The sequence below is a fragment of the Bidens hawaiensis genome, unplaced genomic scaffold (assembly GCF_021521415.1).
Source record: "Bidens hawaiensis isolate Kalapana, Puna unplaced genomic scaffold, B.hawaiensis_p1.1 tig00019820_1, whole genome shotgun sequence".
Lineage (NCBI taxonomy): Eukaryota > Viridiplantae > Streptophyta > Magnoliopsida > Asterales > Asteraceae > Bidens > Bidens hawaiensis.
The window spans coordinates 63,322-87,744 of NW_027493016.1; positions in this window are offsets into that span (position 1 = coordinate 63,322).

A 24,423-nucleotide genomic window follows, 5' to 3' on the forward strand; every position below is an offset into this window, starting at 1 on the left:
TCTCCGGGAGAGGCAGCAGGGGTATCGATAGCATTTGATGAGGAAGGTTGACATTTATCAAACAGCTGTCTTTGCACTAGATTTTCTTCCTCATCAAGGATCATCTTCGTAGCAACTCTTTCTTCTTCTTCTGCACTATCCAAATACGGTATGTTAAAAGACTTAAAAAGTCTATCATAGTCGAAAAACTCAGCAGGTCCGTTGCTTGGTTTTGGCGGTTTGTAACTTGTGATATCGGTGTTACACACCACCTCAACCTTGCTGGTCGATGTATTAAAGACACGTCTGTTGGGAGTCCCAACAACATAACCGACTAAGATTCCTTCATCGGCTACTTCACCAAATTTAGAATTTGTCTTTAAAATCGAACAAGGGGACCCGAATGGTTCAAGAACACTCAAGTTGGGCTTCCTCCCATGCATAAGCTCATAACACGTTTTATTAAGTCTTTTAACAGTCAAGACTCTATTAAGGATATAGCAGGCTGTAGCAACAGCTTCAGCCCAAAACACCACAGGAAGCTTCGAATCAGCCAGCATAGTTCTGGCTCCTTCAATTAACGTTCTATTCTTCCTTTCAGCCACTCCATTCTGTTGCGGAGTATACGGAGCGCTGTACTGGTGTTCAATCCCTTTCTGAAGGCAGAAGATCTCCATCTCAAAATTCTTGAACTCCGTTCCATTGTCACTCCTGATGAACTTAACCCTTTTATCCATAACGTTCTCAACTTTGGTAATCAAATTCTTCACCATCTGAGCCGTTTCATCTTTTGTTTTCAGGAAATATACCCACGAATATCGTGAGTAATCATCAGTGATCACCAAGAAATAAGAAGTACCTCCTAGACTTTTTGCATTCACGGGACCGAAGAGATTTATATGAAGCAGCTCTAGAGTACTGACAATAGAATTGACCTTCTTGGTGTGATGGGATTTCTTGTGCTGCTTTCCCTTCTTGCACGCTAGACATTTGTCTTCAAAGTTGAAACTTTTCAAGGGAACGCCCAGCACAAGTCCATTCTTGACAATGTTGTTCATCTTCCGAAGATGAATGTGCCCCATTCTCCTATGCCACAATTCGGACTCCGATTCGCTCGCTTTTGTCATAAGGCATGATTCTTCCGTGGCCATTTCAGTCGACCTCATATCCATAATATAAGTATTCCTCTCACGTGGAGCCTTCATCACAATCCACTCCTCTGGTATCTGAAAACCAGGATGCAACACAATCGCCTCATTCTTTGTAAAATGTATGGTGTACTCCTTATCACAAATCTGCAACACACTCAGCAGATTGTGCTTCAATTCTTCGACAAAGTTTACTTTTTCTAGAGTCATCTTTCCATTAGACACCGTACCCATTCCTGTAATCTTGCCTCCACTTTCTCCAGCAAAGCTTACTCTCCCTCCTTGAACAGGTTTCAAATCGTGTAACAAGTTTTTGTTACCCGTCATGTGCCGGGAACAGCCACTATCCACAACCCGTAAGTTGTTTGCAGCCCTGTTCAACTGTTCCTGCACGATAAAAGCAAAAGATTAGAATCTAGGGACCCAAGACCAATTGGTCTTGGATCTATACATCCCGAGCTTTGGCTTTCCAAAGTTAGTATCTGGATAATTCCTGTAAGTCCTATTAGGATACCTCCTTGTAGATTAATTGTGAGGCCTTCCAAACCTTTGTGAATAAAAAGAATTATAGCTTGTGGTTTGGTTATTAGTAGTGTAAAACTGAGATTTGTTTCTATGAAAACCTGAATTAGTCACATTTCTGAATTTTGAATGGTTTTCATTTTTACCAGTATTATTATTATCATTAGGTTTATTCTCAGTTTTAGTAGGCCTCACACCTCTGAATCTCTGCTTCAGAGGGCAATCTGCAACTAGGTGCCCTAATTGATTACACCTAAAACAACACCTATGTTCAACCTTTTTATCAACAGGTGTTTTAGATGTCGAGGCTTTATTACCGCCCGTTTGTCTCACATAAGGTGGGACATACGGGTTTAGCGGAGAACTCTTTTTAGTTGTTTTATCTTTCTCTCCACCATTTGGCAATACCGCCTCCTCTTTTGCCTTACCAGGCTCGGATAACTTATCCGAACTTGATGAGACTGGACTCGGATCAGAAATTTTAACATTTGAAACAGGCGGACTTGTTTTGCCTCTACTAACATCTGGTTCTTTACTAGTTACCTTAATTGGAACTGTCTGAACAACCTCAAAGTCAACAGATTTCTGATTACTAGGATTAAAAGTGTAGTTGTGATTATACGGTGGTGGAACCTCATGATAACCAATTCCTCCCCTCTTAACTGAGGAACCTTGATCACTAACAAGGTGATCAAGAATAGCAGAGGAATTTCTGAACTGCTCAAGTTTTCTATTCAGTTCCACCACTTTCACCTGGTGATCAGCAATCTGTTTTTCTCTTTCAGCTATTAGTTTGGTTTTTTCTTCCAAAACTTCATAGCTTAGATCAATCACTTGAATTTTTTCAGCAAGTTTTGCTTTTAGACTTTTAATATCTTTTTCACAAGCTTTTATTTTAACTTTATAGCTATTTTCTCTTGCTTTTGTAAAATGATGATCTTCTTTTAGAGTTTTAAACTCAGCATCCAAACTAACATACTGATCAGTTAAAGTTGCTAATTGCTCAGACAAGTTTTCACATTTAGAACAAGTAGGTTTAGAACATACCTCGGAGAGCTGGTCTTTAACATCTGCCAATAACGCTTGATCTACCCCAATAGCTTTCTCACTTCCTTCAGTTTCAACCTTCGCCAAATTGGCTTGTTCGAAAGTTTCTTCAGAATGCAGGTTCCAGTTGTATTCACCATCTTCTCTGGAAATCATGGCACTATAATCTTTAAAACCCCCACTTTGCTGTGTAGACCTGCCCTGACTTCGTTCTACACGCTCATTCCTGCATTCCTTTGCGAAGTGACCGTTTTGCTGACAATTGTAGCATCTTACCTTCGTCTTGTCAAACCCTGGCCTTCCACCGACAAACTTTCTTCCGGTGTTTCTCATAAACTTTTTCACTCTTCTCACGATCATAGCCATCTGCCATTGCAGATCCATTTCTTCCAGATCATCAGCATCAATCTGGTCATAGTCTTCATCCAACATAGCTGGATCAACAATCTTCCCCTGAATGTAGTTCTCATAGGAAGCAATAAAAGAAGCATAGAGAGCAAACTGCTCTTCAGCAGATTTGACACTCATAGGCATCTTAGAGTAGTTGTTGCTAGGAATACTTGGAGAGCAACTACTCTTGCTTGCTTGCGGTTTAGAACCACTAGATCCACCTGCTACAAAGCAAACATCACCATTCGTGTTGACTGACACATGCCCCTCATGTGATGAGTTGGCACCCGACTCTCCCTTCGAGTAGTAGGCAGCTGATTCAGTCTTTGAACCTGAACTAGAGTTGACTTTAGCACCATACATTCCTGGATCTTGAACCTGATCCGTAAGTGTCTCCTTTCTAACCATGTTAAGCTCAAAGGTTCGGAGCTTGTTAACTGCCGTTTCCAGATCATATTGGGGAAAGTCTTTGTCTTCCCTCATCAGCACCGTGTACATCTCCCATTTTGGTGGGAGAGCAACAAGAAGCTTCTCAACTATCTCTTCTTCTCGGTAAGAAATTGAATAGTTGCTCAGTTCAGTCATCAGATGATAATATCGGGTGATGATATCATCTAGAGATTCATTCTTTAAATACTTGAAGACTGAGAACTGGGTTTTGAGCAATTTGATCTTCGAAGCACGGATTCCCACATTTCCTTCAAATCGGTTCTCAAGAGCTTCCCAAAGCTCTCTTGCTGTCTTGTACTTTCTAAAAGTATGAAGGATCTCTTGTGGAAGAGCCATAGTGATAGCAGCATGAGCCTTGCTCTCGGCCTCATACATCTTTTTCTCTTCATCTTCCATTTTGCTGTACTTCTTGATCTGATCACGACCTTCGTACTCCATAGTTGGTGGAATATAACCATCCTGGATGCATACCCACATTTTTGCATCCTGGTACTTGACATATTGTTCGAACCGATCCTTCCATGCAACGAAATCGGTTCCCTTCAGCAACCTTGGTGCTTTTGTAGCTAACCCTGCTTCTACTTCCATCTTTACTAACTCAGAGATGTTAATTGACGACATCTTTCTCGAAAAATAAGAAACCCGAAAAATCAAAATTTTTTTTTTAAAGTACTGTAGGCGAAGTTACGGATAACTTCGCTTAAGTCTTAACCTCGCAGAAGAACTTCGCTGATTCTTAACTTCGCTTGAGGTAAGCGAACTTAGGAGGTAGGCGGAGTTGTAAAGAACTTCGCTTGAGTTAGGCGAACTTGAGAAGGTAGGCGAAGTTGTGGATAACTTCGCTTAACCTTATATCTTCGCCGAAACCCTACGAACAGTGACGGCAACTTCGCCTGATGAACACCAAGTTTCTGCAGATCTGGAATCTGGATTTTTCAAGGTCTTTGACGGTGTAATGGGTTGTATACGATGGTAGGAGGTAAGGATGACACAAAAACACAGAAAACACGTCCCGCGAATAATCGAAACGGGACGATTTCTACACCCGCGTGAATATCCCGAACCACACAATCGAGCAAAAGCTCTGATACCAATTGTAGGTTCCCTGGACGGATCTGCACGGGATATCTCAATCTACACAGGTGCGGAATCCCTGCGTAGGTCGTTACAAGTGTAGAACACGAATCAAACAACCACACGATACGTATAAACGAACACACGTTATATTATAACCGAACACGTGATATAATCACTGAATACACGTCTCTCGACTCACTGAACAACTCGATGAACAAAACGATCAACCAAAACGATTAACCTTAAACACACCGTAACCTAGGAATATATATACACGACAACTTCGCCTGGCATGTTCAGGCGAAGTTGTCCATAACTTCGCTTGACTAACAAGTTCGCCTAAACAGCGAACTTGTTAGTAACTTCGCCTAAGACATATAAAACATAATTAATCATTACAGACTCGATTACAGACACACAACTATGAACTACTGACATTATGCACCAACAAATGAAATTAGAGACGATTTTGGAACTGTTGTTGATGTGGTTATAAAATCTGTTGGCAAATGGTTTGGTAAATTAATAAAGTTACGTTCTTGGCTATTGTTATCACTTATCATGTTTATATAGGTTCATTTGTTCCTAGATTGATTCTTTGCATCACTAGGTTAGACGGATCAATGAGATGAATTTGTGTTAAAAACGTCAATATTAATCCTTAAACACTCAAAATCGTGTACACTTAAACATATGAAGGGTTGTAAACAGGCTGGTAGGTTATAAACAGGTCATACACGTTTTAGCTTATTGTAAGAAATGGATTATACCGGCGCCAAACATACAATTTAATTAAGTCACCATCATCAGATTTATACACAATGACATACAGAACATTTAACATAATCGATTGTCAGAGAACATTTAACATAATCGATTGTCAGCTAACACTTAAATGAAATTTAACCACATTTAGAACCAAGCAATAAAGCTACTAACATGAAACAGCACTTTGTATATGTTGTTCTATTAATTAGATGGATCTGAGGTATTTATTTATCTATATAGGTTTGGCTACCTGTGGATTAAGTGTCTCATTGTGTTGATGTATTTATTTTAGTTAGACTTGTATTGTGATGTATTATATATTAGCTTACTAATATATAATATATGTAGCTGTAAACATTTTCTTAACTATACCAATGTGACGTTACCTATCTCATGTATGATCTTCCGATAAAAATTCTTAATGTCCATTCTCGTGTTTGTAGACTATTTAACATCAATGTGCAAAAGTAGAGCCGGCCCTTTTCCTATCTAATCATCATCATCATCATCATCATCATCATCATCATCATCATCATCATCATCATCATCATCATCATCGTACTCAGTATATCCCACCAATAGCAATGCTATGGTAGGGTCTGAGGAGGGTAAGATGTAGACAGCCTTACCTCTATCCCATGGGGATATAGAGACTGCTTCCGTTGAGACCCCCGGCTCGATAGTAGTTTTGCATCAAGCCTTGGACATAAGGCACATAGCACTCAATCATCGGGACACCGGCTGATTGGTGCATGTGCCCTTGTCTTTCGGCTATCAACGCCACCACATGATGCCTGATTAACCTTCCGCCACTTTTAACGTTATTTTCATAAGATTAGTAAAATAATGTCAAAATTAGTGCAATTTTACTTTTGCCCACCTGAGGGTTCACGCATATATACATTATATGCGCGCACCGCAAGCAGGGCGTTACAAAAAACTAACCTCTGCTGAAACACCTAAAAACAGACTAGAACTATGAACAAACATTAAAGTTGCCTTACAAAAAACTAACACCAAAGCAAGGAAGTCAGAGACTCAGAATTACCAAACTTTTATTTATTTAATAAATTTATTTATTTAATAATTTTTATTTAATATATTAAATATATATTTATATAACAATTACGATAAAAATAACTAAATAATATATTATGTTATATATAAAAGTTATAATTAATATATATAATAATTATAATTGTGTGTAAATTTATTAATAAATAATAAACGAGCCGAGCTCGAGCTTGAAAAACTACTCGCCGTGCTCTCATTCTCGTTCTTATAAATTGAATGAGCGCAGCACGAGCCTAGTCGAGCTCGGGCTCCACTCGTCTTGTTTACACCCACAGCCAAAACATGTTCTTTCTAAGAAAAGGTAATATCGAATTGCATGTCAAAATAGGTTGCTACTGATACACAAACATTTTATTTTGAATTTTATGAATATATGATCAGATGAATATTACTAAAATAACTATATTAGAAAGTTTTATGCAATTGAGTATTCGGTCTAAGTTTCATGCATATTTGAGTATACAAATCTGAATTTGAAAGATTTGAAGTTTTGAATATTAGTTAAATCTTTTAGATTAGTTTGTGACGGGTGGCCTATTAGATTTCATAGTCTCACTCTAATTTAGGCCTCCAGAATTCAAATCCACCCATATTTTGATTCAAACTTTAAATTATGGGTTAATCTGGACTCTAAATAGATCCATTATATGTAAATGGGTCAAAGTTGCTACCTCTTTTAAAGTTTATGAACATCAAATGAAGCTTACCATCATAGCTTGTTCTGCTGCAACGATAACAATGTTGGCCTCGCAGATAAGACTTTGTGGATCCGCTGTACATGAGTGGAGGAACTACTTCAATTATGCCAGCACCTATGGTGGCTATGTTTAAGTGTTGTTTGCGGTCAACAAGAAACGTATGACACAAATACGTTGTGTTCCTAAGATTCTTTTTCGCCAAAACGCTGCACAAAACAATTATATTGATTATTATTGGCCCTTGGAAGTATTGCATTATGCGATCTCTCTTTTATCTTTTAAGTTTGAACCTTCACATTGTAATTGGTGATTTTAAGTGAAGGATGAGATTGCTTATGAACTATGAAGTCAGTGATAGATCACTCAAGTGCTACAACTTACAATAGGTACAGAGTGTCTGCTTTTTGCATTTTATTGAGGGTATTATAGACAATTTACGATAAATAGAAGTCCTCACCTAGAACAAACACAACTTTAGGCTTCTTTTCACTAAGAGCATTTTTGGTTCATGCGCGCATCAAATAAATAGATGTTTTAATTTAGCTTATTGTAAAAAAAATATTTTAATACTAAACCGACTAAAACACTGATGTTATATCGCTAACGTATGTGCAGCGCCGACGATTTTCCTCATAGAGTTAATGCTAGAGTGTAACTTAATGTTGCATCATACAAAAGGAAAGTGAATCATTTTTTCTAATTTTAATCGTACTTTGGTTTCAATATTTTTTCAAAACGCTAAACTGCAATATTAGGGGTGAAAATGAGTTGAGCTGCTCGTGAGCTACTCGAGCACAGATCGATAAAAAGCTTGAAACAAGCTAACTTTTTTCGAGCTTGAGCCGAGACAGCCTCAAATAAGGCTCCTTTAGCTATCAAGATTGAGCTCGAGTCTTGTATGGAAAGCTTTTTTAGGGTGGTCATCGAGCCTTAACAAGCATTGTGTATTTTTTTTTAAGTTTTACCTATTCTGGACTTCTATATACTAGTTTAACACTGCACGCTCGAGCAGAGCTTTGGCTCGTTTAAGGTACTACATGAGCTCAAGCTGAACTTAGGCTCGTTTAAGACTTTTTTTCAAAATCTATAAAAATAATTAATAAATAATAGCCGAGCCCTAGAAAAAGAGTTTGAAGTTGTGCTCGGCTCGGGCTGTTTACACCCTCAAGATGCAGGCATATATATATATATATATATATATATATATAATATATATATATATATATATATATTGTAATAATAAATTTTATTCCTTAACATTATACATACATGAAGTGAAAGTGAGTATAACTTTAAGATGGGCAGAAAATGGTTTTTGCTTTAATATCTTTATAATTTCATGCCTGAGTTTGCACAGCTAATTAGTGGTCTTGTAAGCAATACAACTATAGGAAGATATACACAGATATACAATAGTAACTAATATCTAACTAATAAAGAGTTATATTGTTCTACCCATATTTGTCTCAGTTAAGTTCTCCCTAATCTTGAATGGACCATTTTCATAGAACAGGGCATGCTATAGTTGACATGTTGGATTTTCATTGAAAAAGCAAAAGAATTGTAGATTAACATCTTTCAACGATTTATAAACTTAAGCTAGGTAACAAAACACAGTGACGTGAATTCGGTAGGTATCAATTAAGTTTGTTATGGTCACAGCAACAAACCCAAAAAGAAATTGACATTTTTTTACACGTCGACTCAAAGCGCGTGGGTTTTAATTCTAAACCTCCCACTTGTTAAAAATGTTAATCTTGATTTTAAGTTATTTTTATGGTGGGTTTTAGTGTGTTCGTTTGAGGCTTTTGATTTTTGGGACGTTTAGCTTCATTTTATTCGATAGTGTATGGGCAAGTTTTTTTTTTGTTGGTTTAAACCTGGATTCAGTTTTGCTTTTGTTTGGGACATACAAGTATACAACTTGTTAATTTGGAAAACATTGAGGGAGACATTTTTTTAAGGGAAAATCACCAAAATAGCTATGGACTCGCACCTATTTACCAAAATAAACATGAGAAGTGTCTAGACACTTCATGAAATTTGTGGACCTCAGAACTTGACGTATGGGTGAAGCACCTAGACTTTAGAGGTTTTATCTGGTAGCATGACCCACCAACGGACCGCTTATTTCATGACACGTTATAATTAAGAGGAAGTGTCTATACATACGTCTTCTAAAGGCGAATGTCTAAAACTAAGATTTTTTCTATGAAACATCTAAATATGCACCTAAAGCGTCTATGATCTGAGCCATAGACGCTTCCTTCGGCTTTGGACTGGTCAAACGCTAGCTACACCCTTTTTATACGCTTCATTTGCGTATTTGATAAAGGCCCAATGAGGGAGTTATTTATAGCCCACTAATTTGGTGCAAGAGTTGGAGATGTGGCCACTTTTTTTATTTGCTACGGGCTCCCTTCTCAAAGTCACGTGGCCCACCACTTTGGCATTATTCTTGCATATAGTTTATTTGTAATTTTGTTGTCGCTTGTCGCTTTATATCATATTATCATTCTTGTATGGTTCTTGTCACTTGGGTTGGGGGTGCCCAACTTTGGCTATGTTTTATTACCTAACCAATCTAGGTACCAAGGTTAGTGATCCGCTTGTCTCTTGGGGCTCGGTTGCTATTCTTATTTTGTATTTTATTAACTCTATTGAGAGGGATACCAATCCAACTAGGACATCTAGTCATAAGGTTTATAGTAGGAGTGGTATGGTATCTTTTTGCGGGCCATGTAACCCGTCTTGGATGATTTGATAAGACTTGTATTGGGTGGGGTTGTGGTGGTGTTAAGATTTCAGGTTACTTCCTCCCATCTATCAAAAAGAAGAAAAAAAAATAGAGAAGAAAAAAAAGATACAGTTGTGTTGAGTGGGTTGGTCAGATTTTTTCTCTTTTAAGTTTTAAGCTTTAAGCTTTAGTCTTTTGGTATTTTGGTCCAAAAATCAAAATTTATCTGATTGCATGACAAAATATCAAAGTTCTTAAAGAGAAAGTAATCAAGTGGCTTTACAGGTCCACACATGGGACAGAAAGAAAAAAGTTGGACCATAGGATATTATTCTAACATAATTTCATTTAGTGTGTTAATGTTACTGAACCCGGTAAGTTAACATATTTATACAACTATGTTTTGTTAATTAGTAAACAAAAGATATGCAAAAGTAGAGGAAAGTTAAAGTACAAATGAAGTTAGTGTGTTAATTGTAAGAATTAAGTAGAGTTTCTCTATAATGTAATTACATAGTTACTCTACTTGATGTATATATAAAAACTCTTGATTCTCACAATTAGCACGATAATTTCATTTGTATTTTATCCAAGTAAATAGCACAATAAGATTTGTAATTCTTTTTAAACACAAAATGTTAGCCCTTCTTAAAACTCACAAATACAACATAATTTTCGAACCAAACGTTTTTCAGTTGGTTCAATCTTCTTTATTATTTAGACTTGTATCTAAGTATCCAGTTTTTATAATCACCCTGACCCAAAGAACATACATAACCATTAGATCATAGATCAATGGTTTAACGTATTTCAAAATTTCCCAATTGATTTGGGCTAGGCCCAAAAAATAGAGGCCTTATATTTGTATTAAATGTTAACATTTATGTTTATAAATAGTCGTACTTTGATATTGATAGTGGGAAGCCTCACGCTTTGCAACGGGCATTCAGTTGGTACCAGTGTGATCATTATGTTTATCATGTAGGAAATGTTTGGTAAATGAATCAAACACCTTTTTGTAGAAAAAAAATTATTTTTGGAATAACTAACTCAAAAATAAAAGGACGTCAAAAGTGGCATCCTAGTTATAATCTTAGTTTTTTCTTCGTGTTTTAAATGTGGTTGCACTTGTTTACTTGTTTGTTGAGAATCTTCTCTTACTATATTAATAAACAAATAATGAAGTTTAGTTGTCCTAACCACATTCAATTCTAACATAAAATTTCTTCCTAATCTTCTAATTTATCTTCTTCTTAATCCATGCTACGCATGGATCATAGATGGAATTTGTTTGACCCTTGATTTAAAACATTTTTAATATATTTAAATGTATTATACACACATTAATGGAAATTTATAACAATTAATATCTAAAATATAATTATGCTTATTGTATAGTTTACTTTTTATTAAAGAAATCAACTTTGTTTAACAATAAGTGCTCGTCAATTCACTTTGAATTATGCAAAGCTTCTCACTTCATATATATAAAGTGTTAATTATGCTATTTAATTTAATTTTTTAATTAAATTGATTATTTTATTTTTAACCTTTAATTTAATTTTCTCAGCATATTCATTCTAAAAAAGACTTTTAAACATTAAAACCGTGATTAATTACAATCAAACAATCAATCACACCTAGTAAAAATCTCATTAATAACATAGCTATTAGCAGGGTGTGGGGAGAGTGAGATATAGACAAACCGTACCTCTATCCCAAAGAATAGAGATGTTGCTTCCGGAGAGACCCCCAACTCAATATATATATATATATATATATATATATAGGGTGAGGTTAAAATAAGAAGTGAAGTGTGTCTAAGAAGTGTAAGAAGTAATCTGGTGCGTTAGATATGTTGATCTGATGGTGGATATGGAAAGTGTGTTTATTGTGCGGTGTGTTTTATTAGATCTAATGGTGAAAACACACTTTCTACACTTTTCAGGAAAAATTTACTTCTTATTATAACCTTTATATATATATATTATATATGGTTAGTATCAATTAGGAACCCTTGATTTCATTAAGAACTCTAATAACTACTCTTAACCAATTAGATTTTTTTAATTCATTTATTAAATTTTTTTAATAAGGATTAGTATGGTCTTTTGAAGTAACAATATTAACACTTTTATCCAGTCAAACATCTTGTTGAATAAAACTCCTATTTCCACTCCCACTAACGCAGGGAAGTTTTATTAAACCTACCATCAGATTAACAGTTATTCATTAGATCAATGGTCAGGAAAGTTCATCATTCATAACCACCCACAATATATGCTATATGTAAATTTACACATATTTGAATTGTTTAAATAATGTCAGATCGAATATCTAATATTTACTTATATGTAAATAAATTTTAATATAATGTCATTGAATATTTAATATTTACTTATATGCAAATTTATGTAGACATTCCTTTTACTTATATGTAAATTTATGTAATATTTATATATAAATTTCTGCGATAGTCCTTTTACACTGCATCATCACCATATGGGATGGTTCAAAAGAAAAGTCATCTTAGTGTGAGAAGTGATTTAGAACCCTTGATTATATTGATCGATGGCCTGCATTCGTTGTGACATTTTTGTAATTAATAAGTTCAGTGATTTAATGAGTTTTTAATAAAAAGGTATGATTGTAATTTTCATTTTATGAAGAAACATTGAAACAAATTACTGTCGATTAATATTCCATATATCACGCTACCTTCATCAAGTTCTCATATTTTCCAAATTCATCAATAAGCTACTCAATCTTCACATATTATCAAGTGATTCTTACAAATCCTCTCTCTGTTGGTGAATATTAGTCTTCTGTTTTGTATAAAAGGTTTTTTTTTTTGTTGATGAAAACCTACTTTTTATAATGAAGGAGATGTATGTGTCAACGATTAACGGAGGTTAGATTATCGTTCTTGATTGACTTTTATGTTTTTATTTTGTCGAATTAGATATTGGTGTTCCCTAATTATGTGTTGGATAACCTCCATTTTGAAGATGAGATGTTAATTAGATGATTATGATAACCTTTATTCTTTGGTAAAAAAAAATGTTTTCAGTTGATTGACTTACTGACTTGGGAAAAAATAGGGCTTTTATGTTACACACTAGTTTCATTGAATATTCTTTGTTACATATTATCCTACACTAATTAATATACTCAAGAATTCAGTGGTTACAAGTTCTCTAGTAAAAAAAAAAAGGTTTTTCTTTGTTATACCAGTTCCATTAGACTTTTCCATTAGACTTTTATCCTACACTGACCTACAAAGTCACTGTGTAGGGGTAGTGTAGGTTGTTCATGTTACCGTGTAGTATGCCAAATTACCGTGTAGGGTGAGTGTAGGTTGCTAATGTTATATGTAGGTTGTTCATGTTATTGTGCGTAGTATGTTATATTCTACTATTTGTTAGTATATCACTAGTGGAGGTTGTCCCCAGTTCATGGGATTGTCCCCAGTTGTACGGGCTTGTCCCCAGTTTATTTTATGGTCGTGTTCCCAGTTTGATGGGTTTAACCCCAATTAATCCTATAAGTTATTTGCAACAGATATTCTAAGTTCAATTATAAAGATCGAGACTTATGGATTCAAAATCCTTAAACTTACTTCTACAAGGATCACTGAAGCATCACTACTTATGGTATGATTTCTATTTGTTAGTTTACATTTATCTGTATAAGATCTTTGTAATCCCTTTTATTTAAGGATTTAAGATCTTTAAATTATTTTTATAAAGATATTCTATCCTAAAAAGTTATACTCAAGATTATTTCTTAAAACTTTCAATAAAGCTAAAGTTACATATTAAACAAACTTTCAGAGTAGCAGACAATCCACAGATAGTCAAAAGATATTATTTATTAAACTCACTTAGTGTTATCAAAAACCAAACCGGACTTCGCACATTCAAAATATGGACCATCCATCCGGGTTGAAGCAAGTTGTTACTAACGATTCAAACTAGTGCAAGAAATTAAAGACAGGGGCATCAAAGGTTTCATCCCCACAAACAGAGGATCCCTCCACCTTTGCTACCCCTATTAATTGTCTTAAGGATCCTAAATCCTTTATCCTAAGTTACTATTGTCTTAAAGTACACAACCAAATTGTTTATAAAAACATCAACAAAAGAAAAACAGAACGGGCTGGAGCCTTGTCTTTATCATCCTTCATTGCCCGTCTCCACAGCATCCCCTTCATTGGCTGCCTTTTTTCCTTCACCATCATCACCTGCATCCTTCGAACCACTGATCCCAGCCTCGCCTTCTTCTGCATCCTTCTCCTCCTCACCAACATCCTCACTCTCCTCTGCTCTGCCCAGCCTTGCCAAAGATTTCTTCCATTCATCCACCTCCCAGTTGGTCCTATCGAAGGAATGGTCATTCGCCACAGTCACAAACTGGATCCTTGCCTGTAGTATAAGCTTAGCTGCTGACATCTTTGCCTCATCAGTTGCCGCCTTGATCCCCTCTTTCATCTTCTTTTCCATGGCGTGAACTTGGGAATCGGCTTGCTTCTTCTCCTTTGTCAGCTTGGCAACATGCTTATCCTTGGCAGCAACAAGAATCCTCATTCCCGTCAGAGTCTCCTCTAGATCTTTGATGATAGACCCGTAATAGGAGTGAAAACCTTGGGCACCCTACAAGTCAGAAGCTCGAATTAACAACAAGTATTTGGCAAAGATGACAAACGGAATTGAGGATCCTTACCTCAGTAAGTGCTTGAGTGACCGCCTCTTGAAGATGCTTCTCAACATTTTGGACTTCAGCATGAGATTCCGGTTGCTCCCTTTTCTTCCCCGACTGAGCTTTAGCCCTAGTGGTCACAATGTGAGGGCTGGGAGCAGGAACAGCAGACTTCGATGATTCCTTTTTAACCATCTTTGGAGAGATCAAATGGTCAATGTCGTCCAGCGAAAACTTAGTAGCAGACTTGTTAGCAGACTTCGACATGCCTTCAAACGCAATAAAACAGATAAGCTTTTCTTTTTTATTGATAAAATTAAATACTTATCTTTACAATTTATACTTACTTGACATATTGCTTTGAGGAGAAGTATCTGACCATTCGACTTCTGAATCTGAATCAGAGATTCTAATATTAAAGGATCGGATGGTTGGGCTCAACTTGAGGAATGCAGCTACCCTTTCCTTGGTTCCCAGAAGCTTAGCAAGATGCGCAAAATTCTCCACTGTACCAAAGAAAGAAGCAAATCAGTATTCCAACCTAAATCAATGACCAACATTAGAAAGCAGAAATCCTACCCCGCCTAATCCATTTGGTTGGAAGGGTATTTCCGTTTGGGATAGAGTCACGTCTAACAAAAAAAACGGATTCTTCCAGTGAGAATCGTTTTGTGTGACTTTATCGAGCGGAATCGGTTGGTGGGGTTTGGATTTAAGAAGATAGCGGGTCGAACCACGGGTATACAAGGAGTAAATAAAGGAAAGTTTAGAGAGTCCAAACTCAAGATCATGCTCGGCTATTATCTCTTCAAGGGTCCACAAGGCTCGCCATATCATCGGCATAGCCTGGATATAGCTAATGCCGGTAAGAGTGAAGAACCTCTGGGTAAATTCTGGGAATGGATACGAGTAGCCGAGTAAGAAAGGACAAGCCGGAAAGCAAACCCACACCTTTGAGGATACATCCCTTAGGGTCGAAGAATCATAAGGTCTAAACACGGTGTTAGGAGGAAAATAGGGTGGTATTTGGTCAATCTCAGGGTCCGTTAATTTGCAAATTTCTGACGAAGGGTTTTGGATTAAACCTTGGCTTTTCATATTTTTAGCCATTTGGTTATATGAATGTGAAAAGTGACTATCGATAGATATTAGAATACGAAAAAGAGAAATGAAGATAAAGGATTACCTGGAGTAGGATGAAGGAAGTGTGAGAAACTTCTGGAATGAAGTGAATATGAAGGGAGTAAACTTTTATATTTGGTCCCTACATTGTTTAATTATTTTTTATCTAATCCCTAATTATGTCTTTTCGTATTAAAAATTTGACAACTGTTTTTGAATTTTGAATGCCACTTGACAGCAATAAAATTATCAACAACCGCCAAATTGGGTTGAGCCACTAATAATTAACCACTGAGGATACGTTATTCTTGATGATGAGCTTGGATCAATTATCCTTCTGAAGAATTCTCTAGCTGAGACTGGATCCAGGATCCTTAGTCAACATTACTATTGATGGATGATTGTCGTATGAAGACTGATGTTTAATAACTGCAACGGCTCCTAGACTTAGTCTACCACCTATTTTGCTACTGAACTTCTATAAGCACGTGGTCAAAGAGCATGATGGAGGATAGTGGAGGACTAACGGATTAATAGGACCTAGTTGTTAGTTTGTTAATTTCTTTATCTTTATATATTGAGTTGTGATCAACATTAGGCAGACACTCACGTACACACTCATTAGTTACTACAAATTCTAGCTCATAAGTTCCTTGTAATCACACACATTCTTACCTTTATTGTAATCGTTGATCAACAACTCCACCCATTGTAACCCTTTTTTGATATTAATAAAGTGGTGATAGACGAGTTGTCATCACCCGGGGTTTTTTTCCTTTGATCTGAACTAGATCAAGGGGTTTTTCCTCGCAACAAATCACGGAACTAAACCTCACATTTACGGATTTGGATACATTATCCTTAGCAGATTTTTGTCCAAAACACAAACTAGATGAAAGGTCATATACAAAAAGAATCCAAGGCTGTTGAAGCATTTGCTAATTTTTAGGTGAACAAGGGCAAGTGTTCAAGCATCGTTATGAGATTCACAAATCCATTGGGAAACTCAGACGATTCCTCAAATATAAGATGCTAGAAGAGGGGCTCATTGTGTATCACGGTGATGCTTTTGAACCAAAAACCTTATCTGATTTTGGGTAATAGGGATTCGATAACATTATAGGTGGAGTAGAGGTTCATTGAGTTTGTGAGAAGGTCTTCTATTTCTTTGATGAACATGAGCTTCTACGCTTTGGGGAACAAGACATTATGGAGCTTTATCACTCGCCAATGCGACATTTGGAATAGGTCTAAAGAAACTACACCCACACCATCGACAAATTTAAAAAGTTCATTCATCACATGTGGAGAACCGTTTGTATGGTGATGGTGTCTCATATGACTCTGAAACTGACTGAAGAGTTAAAGACAAGAACTGTTATATACACAAAAACGTAGATGGAAATTGTTTGGCCGTTATTTTATTTTGTTATTATCAGTCCTGTGCATTAGATAGCATGTTATTGTAATATTGTTATAAGCTCAAGTTTAACTCTTGTTTGGGCCTCAGGCCTTTGTAACTTGCAAACCCATTTGGGCCCAATGGTAATTGTTTTGGATAAAAATCAGCTAAGGATAATGTATCCAAATTTGTAATATGAGGTCTAGTGCTAAAATGGTAACAACGAATATGTGAATGAAAATAGAGTGAACACCGATATTTGTTGCGAGGAAAAACCCTTCGATCTAGTTTAGATCGAAAAAAAAACAAGAGGCTTTCAAGTAAATAAGAATTGAACTAAAGGTTCAATCGAGGATTGAGATATAAGACTAAAGGTCTTAAGCCAGATCGTGTATCCGACTAACAAATATTTATACTCATACTATAGGTGCGAGACAAAAAAAGGGAAAGACCCTAGGACGGTGAGTGAGGCCGATCCTAAAGAGACAAGGTGAATACGCCCCCAAACTTTTAAACTTGTTTTCAAAAGAGTTAAACTTGTTATATGAAATTGTTTACAAAGAACTTTGTGTTCCTAAAACCGTTATAACTATGGGTGTAAACCTAGCCCTCAGGTTATGGTATACATATGTCTGGATCCTTACATAGGTGGTATATGCGATGTATGGGCATGATCACACCACCCTTGGTCATAGGACGCTCTCCTGCAGGGAGTACGACCGTTGTGTATATTTACAGGTACTTAATGAAGTCGAACGATGCGGTGTTTGTGAGGTGACCTAGTGTAGAGACTCTAGTTTATAATGTGTTATTTGACTTGATTATTCCTAAGCCACGATGGGCCGAGGCAGGCGTAGTCTCGAGGGGTAATTAAGTAAAAGAAGTATTTTTGTGTCAGCGTGTTCACCAGCATTCGTTGCTGACGTATTTTATTACATTTTTACAGGTGAACAAGATTAGCACTTGGAGTATCGAAGTGCTATTAATATATCCGATGGCTTGGATTTCTTTTGTAACTTAATATATAAACATGGTGGTTTGTAATTATTGAACACATAAATATTTTGTAACTAAAGCGGGTGTTATAATCCCGTCTTTTGATTGTAAATATAAATATTACATTTTCGATCCTTAAAGTTTTATAAGTCTTCCGCAACTCTGATTTATTTACAATCACGATACCAACTATTGGGTCACACTCCTAGGCTTTAGACGGGGTGTGACAGGTTGGTATCAGAGCCATCGATCTTAGCGAATTGGGTATCATAAAACAATACCCAAGCTTCGATCCAAGTATAGGAAATAATTGTATATGTGTTTTAGGGATAAGATAGGCTGGTAATCTTTCTTTCCCACTCCACACTCTAAACCACCCATATTATAGATGTCGTTTAAAGCTCACATCGAAGACTTTATGCGCAAGGCAAAGGAGGCTAGAATAGCCGAACCTTACACCGAAGACAACATGAGCGAAGGGTATTATGAAGCCTACTTCAATCAAGATGTGGAACACGACTTGTCCAAACCCGTGTACTACCCCGGAAGTCGACACTATCCAATAGAAGTTCCCGATAGTCCACCAAAACAAGGAATGGAGCCACCAAGACACTCAAGCTATCATCCACCGACAATGCCGATGTATAATCCCTCCGAAGTACCGACATACCATCCAACCGAGATCTTCAATTACCAACCCTCGGTGACACCATAGTGTTATCCAGCCGGATACCTACCAAACTCCCAACCATCCTCAGAATGGATGAAATATCTTGTTGAACAACAAGAATGGAATGCCGGAAGTTCCACCTTCAATGAAGCTAGTTCCCAACCAACCAACTATGAAGGACCATCCCGTAGACCAAAGATGAGAGTAATGATGCCCACTGAGACTTTTCAGATGATCCCAATAATCAATGAACCCACACAACCTATGGAAGAAGATGAACCAGAAGAGGAGGAATCGAAAGAGGAAGAGGAACTAGATGAAGAGGAAGATTCTGAAGAGGAACCCGAGGAAGAGTCTAAAGAGAAACCGGAAGAAGAGCATCTAGAGAATCCAAGCCCAATGGATGGATCACTCACTTCCCAAAACCCAAGCTATGGTTCTGTGGATCCCTATGTTCAATGCCTTGAAAAGCTTAGAATTGGGACTTCATCAAGCTTCCCACCATTCCAAGGTGAGATTCCGTCAATCCAAGAACAAGCTGATGAGATCCGTGAGCAGAACCATGCTGCCAAGACCTACCTCTACCTTTCATCCACCATGGAATATGTTCCGTAAATCACTACGAAATGGTGACATTGGGTTACCGTGACCCACCTCCGCAGTATGGATACCCTAACATAATCCCACAATCGTATGAAGAACATCTGGATCGTGCATTGCATGAAACCGACGATTGGAGGAAGAAGGTGCATGAGGAAGAGAAGAAAAATAAGAAAGTTGGAGAAACCATCCTTCGTAAATGCAACAAGATATCGAAGGTGGTAAAGAAGTTCTTGAAGAACTGAAGATGGTGGTCATGCGGAAGTTATGTGTAAAATAGTCCTAAGTGCTATGTGTATAAATAAAGAACGTTTGAAACGTTCTCTTGTAATGATACGACCTACTATATATATATCGTGGAAACGATATATATAAGTATGTATTGTAAAATATATATATCCTTGGGATATATATATTAATGTGTAATAAATAAACGTGTGTGTTAATAAAAGAAATTTAATAAAATTTCAGACCTAATTGAAAAGAAAAAGAAATGTCTGAACAAAGTAACAACAACGAGAATGAAAACGCTCATAGAGAGAGAGAGAGAGAGAGAGAAAGAAATGAGAGATAAGGGGAAGGGCCCCGAAAACGAGCGAGTGGAAGAAATTCCCGAGAAATACATAAATATAATCCAAAAGATGATTAAAGATGCGGTTAGGGAAGAATCCGCGTTTAGATCTCTATCTCGTCAATCTAGACATTCTCGAACTGTTAACCCTTCCGTTCATCCATCGAAATCCGTTAAATCTCGTCCTAAAACAATTAGTGATGAAGAGAGCGATCATGGGTCTAATGCCGACGAAGGTATTAGGCAAAAGTTTAAAAGGATGAAAGTGAGTGGGTGTACATTCAAAGATTTTAAGTACTATGGACCGAAAGAGTTCCATGGTGACAAGGGAGCCATCACAACCCTGAGGTGGCTCGAGGAGATGGAGACTCTGGTGATCACAAGCAAGTTTTCTGAGGAGGAGAAGATTCAATACTCCGCTCTAATGTTTAAAGGTGAAGCACACGAATGGTGGAATGCTCTGTTGATGAGCAAGGGAAGAGATAAGATGTATTCTTTGAGTTGGGAAGAGTTCAAAGCCATGGTGATGGCAAAGTTTTGTCCCATGCACGAAACTGACCAAGTTCAAACAAAGTTTCTTAATCATAAGGTCGTGGGACAAATCTTCGAGAATACAACACGAAGTTTCTTGAGTATTGTCGCCTTGTTCCCCAGCTGGTTAACCCTGAGTCCAGCAAGGTCACAAGATACATACGAGGATTGCCGCGGGTAATCCGCGACATGGTGAGGTCTCACCTGCCTCAAACCGCTGACTCTGCGATGGAGTTGGCCGGTTACTTGATGAGCGGCATGGTCCGCAATAAGGAAGAGGACAAGAAGGTAACACCGACGACTGCTCAAAGAAAGATTGGAGGAAGTTCCAACTTTAGAAGCAAGGGCATAAACCGAAACAACTCTACGCCATGCAAGACTTGTAGGAGGTACCACAAGGGTCGATGAAATTTCGCCCCATCTCCTAAAGTCTGTGAGTCCTGTAACCGTACGGGACATGATGCCGCTAATTGTTGGAAAAAAGAAGATGACTTGCTTCAATTGCAAGGAAACGGGCCATTTGAGTTTTGAGTGCCCAAAGAACAAGCCTGCTGCTGGTGGTGCGGGTGGAAGTGGCCAAAACAAGAAAGGAAACGCTCGAGTCTTTGTACTCGACATAAAAAAGGCCGCTGACATGCCAAAAACCATAACCGGTACGTCTCTAGTCAACGACACCTATGCTAGAGTTTTATTTGATTCGGGTGCCAATTTAAGTTTTATAGATTATAGTTTCTGTGGTCTATTAAACGAACCTTTAACAAAATTAGATAAAACTCTAAGCGTCGAGACTGCTAGTGGCAAAATCGTTAAGATCTCCGAAGCCCTTGAAAATGAAAAAGTACTTCTAGCCGGTTATATCTTACCAATCTGTTTATTGCCTATGAGTTTGGCTGGTTTTGACATTGTACTTGGTATGGATTGGTTATCCAATAACCATGCTCGTATCATCTGCAACAGCAAAACTATTGAACTTCAAGCCCCCGATAAATGAACAATTCGAATTGAAGGGACAAAGACGCTGGCCAAGTTAGCATAATTTCTATGATTAGGGCTAACAAATGTTTGAATCAAGGATGCCTCACATTCATGGCCTACGTCACTGAAGAGTCTAAGCCAAAACAAATCCAAGAAGTTCCTATCGTTTCTGACTTTTCTGACGTCTTTCCTGATGAACTTCCTGGTATCCCTCCCGATCGTGAAATAGAATTTAGGATTGATCTTATTCCTGGTACTACTCCGATCGCTAAAGATCCATATCGCTTAGCCCCTACCGAGATGAAGGAGTTAAAGAAACAACTCGATGAGTTACTTGAGAAAGGTTTCATTCGACCGAGTTCGTCGCCTTGGGGAGCGCCAATTCTTTTCGTCAAGAAGAAGGACGGATCCATGCGAATGTGTATCGATTATCGTGCGTTAAACAAAGTCACAATCAAGAACCGATACCCACTCCCTCGTATCGATGACATTTTCGATCAACTTCAAGGTGCTAGCTATTTTTCTAAAATCGATCTTCGTTCCGGCTATCACCAACTTAAAGTTCAATCCGAAGACATTCCAAAGACTGCCTTTCGAACAAGGTATGGACATTACGAGTTCACGGTTATACCGTTGGACTTACTAATGCCCCAGCTGCATTCATGGACATGATGAATCGTATTTGCAAGCCTTATTTGGATAAATTTGTTATTGTCTTCATCGACGACATACTTATTTATTCTAAGTCCAAGGCTGGTCATGAAATTCATCTTCGAACGTTGCTTGAAATCCTTAGAACCGAAAAGTTGTACGCCAAGTTCTCGAAATGCGAGTTCTGGTTGCATGAGTTACAATTTCTTGGTCACGTCATTAACGTTAACGGTATTCAAGTGGACCCCGCTAAGATTGAAGCTATCTCTAAGTGGGAAGTCCCTAAGTCGCCAACCGAGATTCGAAGTTTCTTAGGTTTGACCGGCTATTACCAAAGGTTCATTGAAAATTTCTCTCGTATCGCCGTTCCCTTAACTTCCTTAACTCGTAAGAACGTCAAGTATGAATGGGGAACGAAGCAACGAGAGGTGTTTGATATACTTAAACAAAAGCTCACCCAAGCACCTATCTTGGCTTTGCCAGAAGGTACTGAGGATTTTGTAGTATTTAGTGATGCATCTCACTTAGGTTTGGGATGTGTACTAATGCAACACAAGAAAGTAATTGCTTACGCCTCTCGTCAACTTAAAGTACACGAAAAGAACTACACGACTCACGATCTGGAGTTAGGCGCCATAACCTTTGCACTTAAGATATGGAGGCACTATCTCTATGGAGTAAGATTCACCGTGTACACTGATCATAAGAGCTTAAAACATATCTTTTATCAAAAATAGTTGAACATGCGCCAACGGCGATGGATGGAAACGTTCAACGACTACAACTGTGAAATTGTTTATCATGAAGGTAAGGCCAACGTTGTGGCTAATGCCTTAAGTCATAAAGAGCACGAGAAGCTCAAAAGAGTTCAGTCATTGCGTCTAGAACTCCAAATCGATCTCATCGAGCAAATCAAATCCGCGCAAACTCAAGCACTCAATGAAAACCAAATTGCCGATGAAAAACGCAATGGAACCATTGACTCGTTAGTCAAAGGTGACGATGGTATCCTTAGACTCGGTAATAGGATTTGGGTACCAATCATTGGAGGGTTGCGTGAGAAAATCTTGAACGGAGCTCATAAGTCAAAATATATGATGCAACCCGGAAGTAATAAGATGTACCATAATCTCAAAGAGAATTATTAGTGGGATGGAATGAAAAGAGATGTCGCTTCGCATGTTGCGAAATGTTTGACGTGTTTGAAAGTCAAGGCTGAACACCAAAAGCCTTCGGGATTGCTTCAGCAACCCGAACTTCCTGTTTGAAAGTGGGAGTTAATAACCATGGATTTTATTACCAAACTCCTGAAGACGACTCGACTACACAATGCTATATGGGTAATTGTTGATCGTTTAACGAAATCTGCACACTTCTTACCCATCAATGAGTCGTACTCTATGGATAGATTAACGCGTATATATGTAAACACTATTGTCGCTTTGCATGGGGTACCGCTATCTATAATATCTGATCGAGACAGTCGTTTTACGTCTCATTTCTGGAAAAGCTTCCAACAAGCTCTTGGTACGAAATTGAATCTTAGCACTGCTTATCATCCACAAACTGATGGACAAAGCGAAAGGACTATTCAAACGTTGGAAGATATGCTTCGCGCTTGCGTGATCGACTTAGGTGGAAGTTGGTATGACCACTTATCCTTAATGGAATTTTCATACAATAATAGCTATCACGCAAGTATTCAAGCCACACCATTCGAGGCGCGATATGGTCTAAAGTGTAGAACGCCCGTGTGTTGGTCTGAAACCGGAGACAATCAATTGTCTGGACCCGAGATTTTCCAAGAAACCACCGACAAAGTCCTTCAAATTCGAGAACGACTTAAGACGGCGCGTGATCGCCAAAAGAGCTACGCCGATGTTCGTCGTAAGCCATTAGAATTTCAAGTCGGTGATAAGGTATTGTTGAAAGTCTCGCCTTGGAAAGGTGTAGTTCGCTTCGGTAAGAAAGGGAAATTTAGTCCTTGATTCGTTAGACCGTTTGAGGTACTCGAACGAATCGGAACTGTTGCTTACCGTTTGCGACTGCCCAAGGAAATGCAAGGGATATACGATGTATTCCATGTTTCGAATCTGCGTAAGTGTTTGATCGATGAATCTTTGGCAATGCCATTGAAAGACGTAGAAATAAACGAAAATTTGAAATTCGTAGAACGTCCAATTAAAATTGAAGATTCGAAAACAAAGAAATTAAAAAGAAAAACTTTGAAAATTGTGAATGTTAAATGGGAATCGCGTAGAGGGCCCGAATATATTTGGGAACTCGAATCGGAAATGAAAAGAAAATACCCACACTT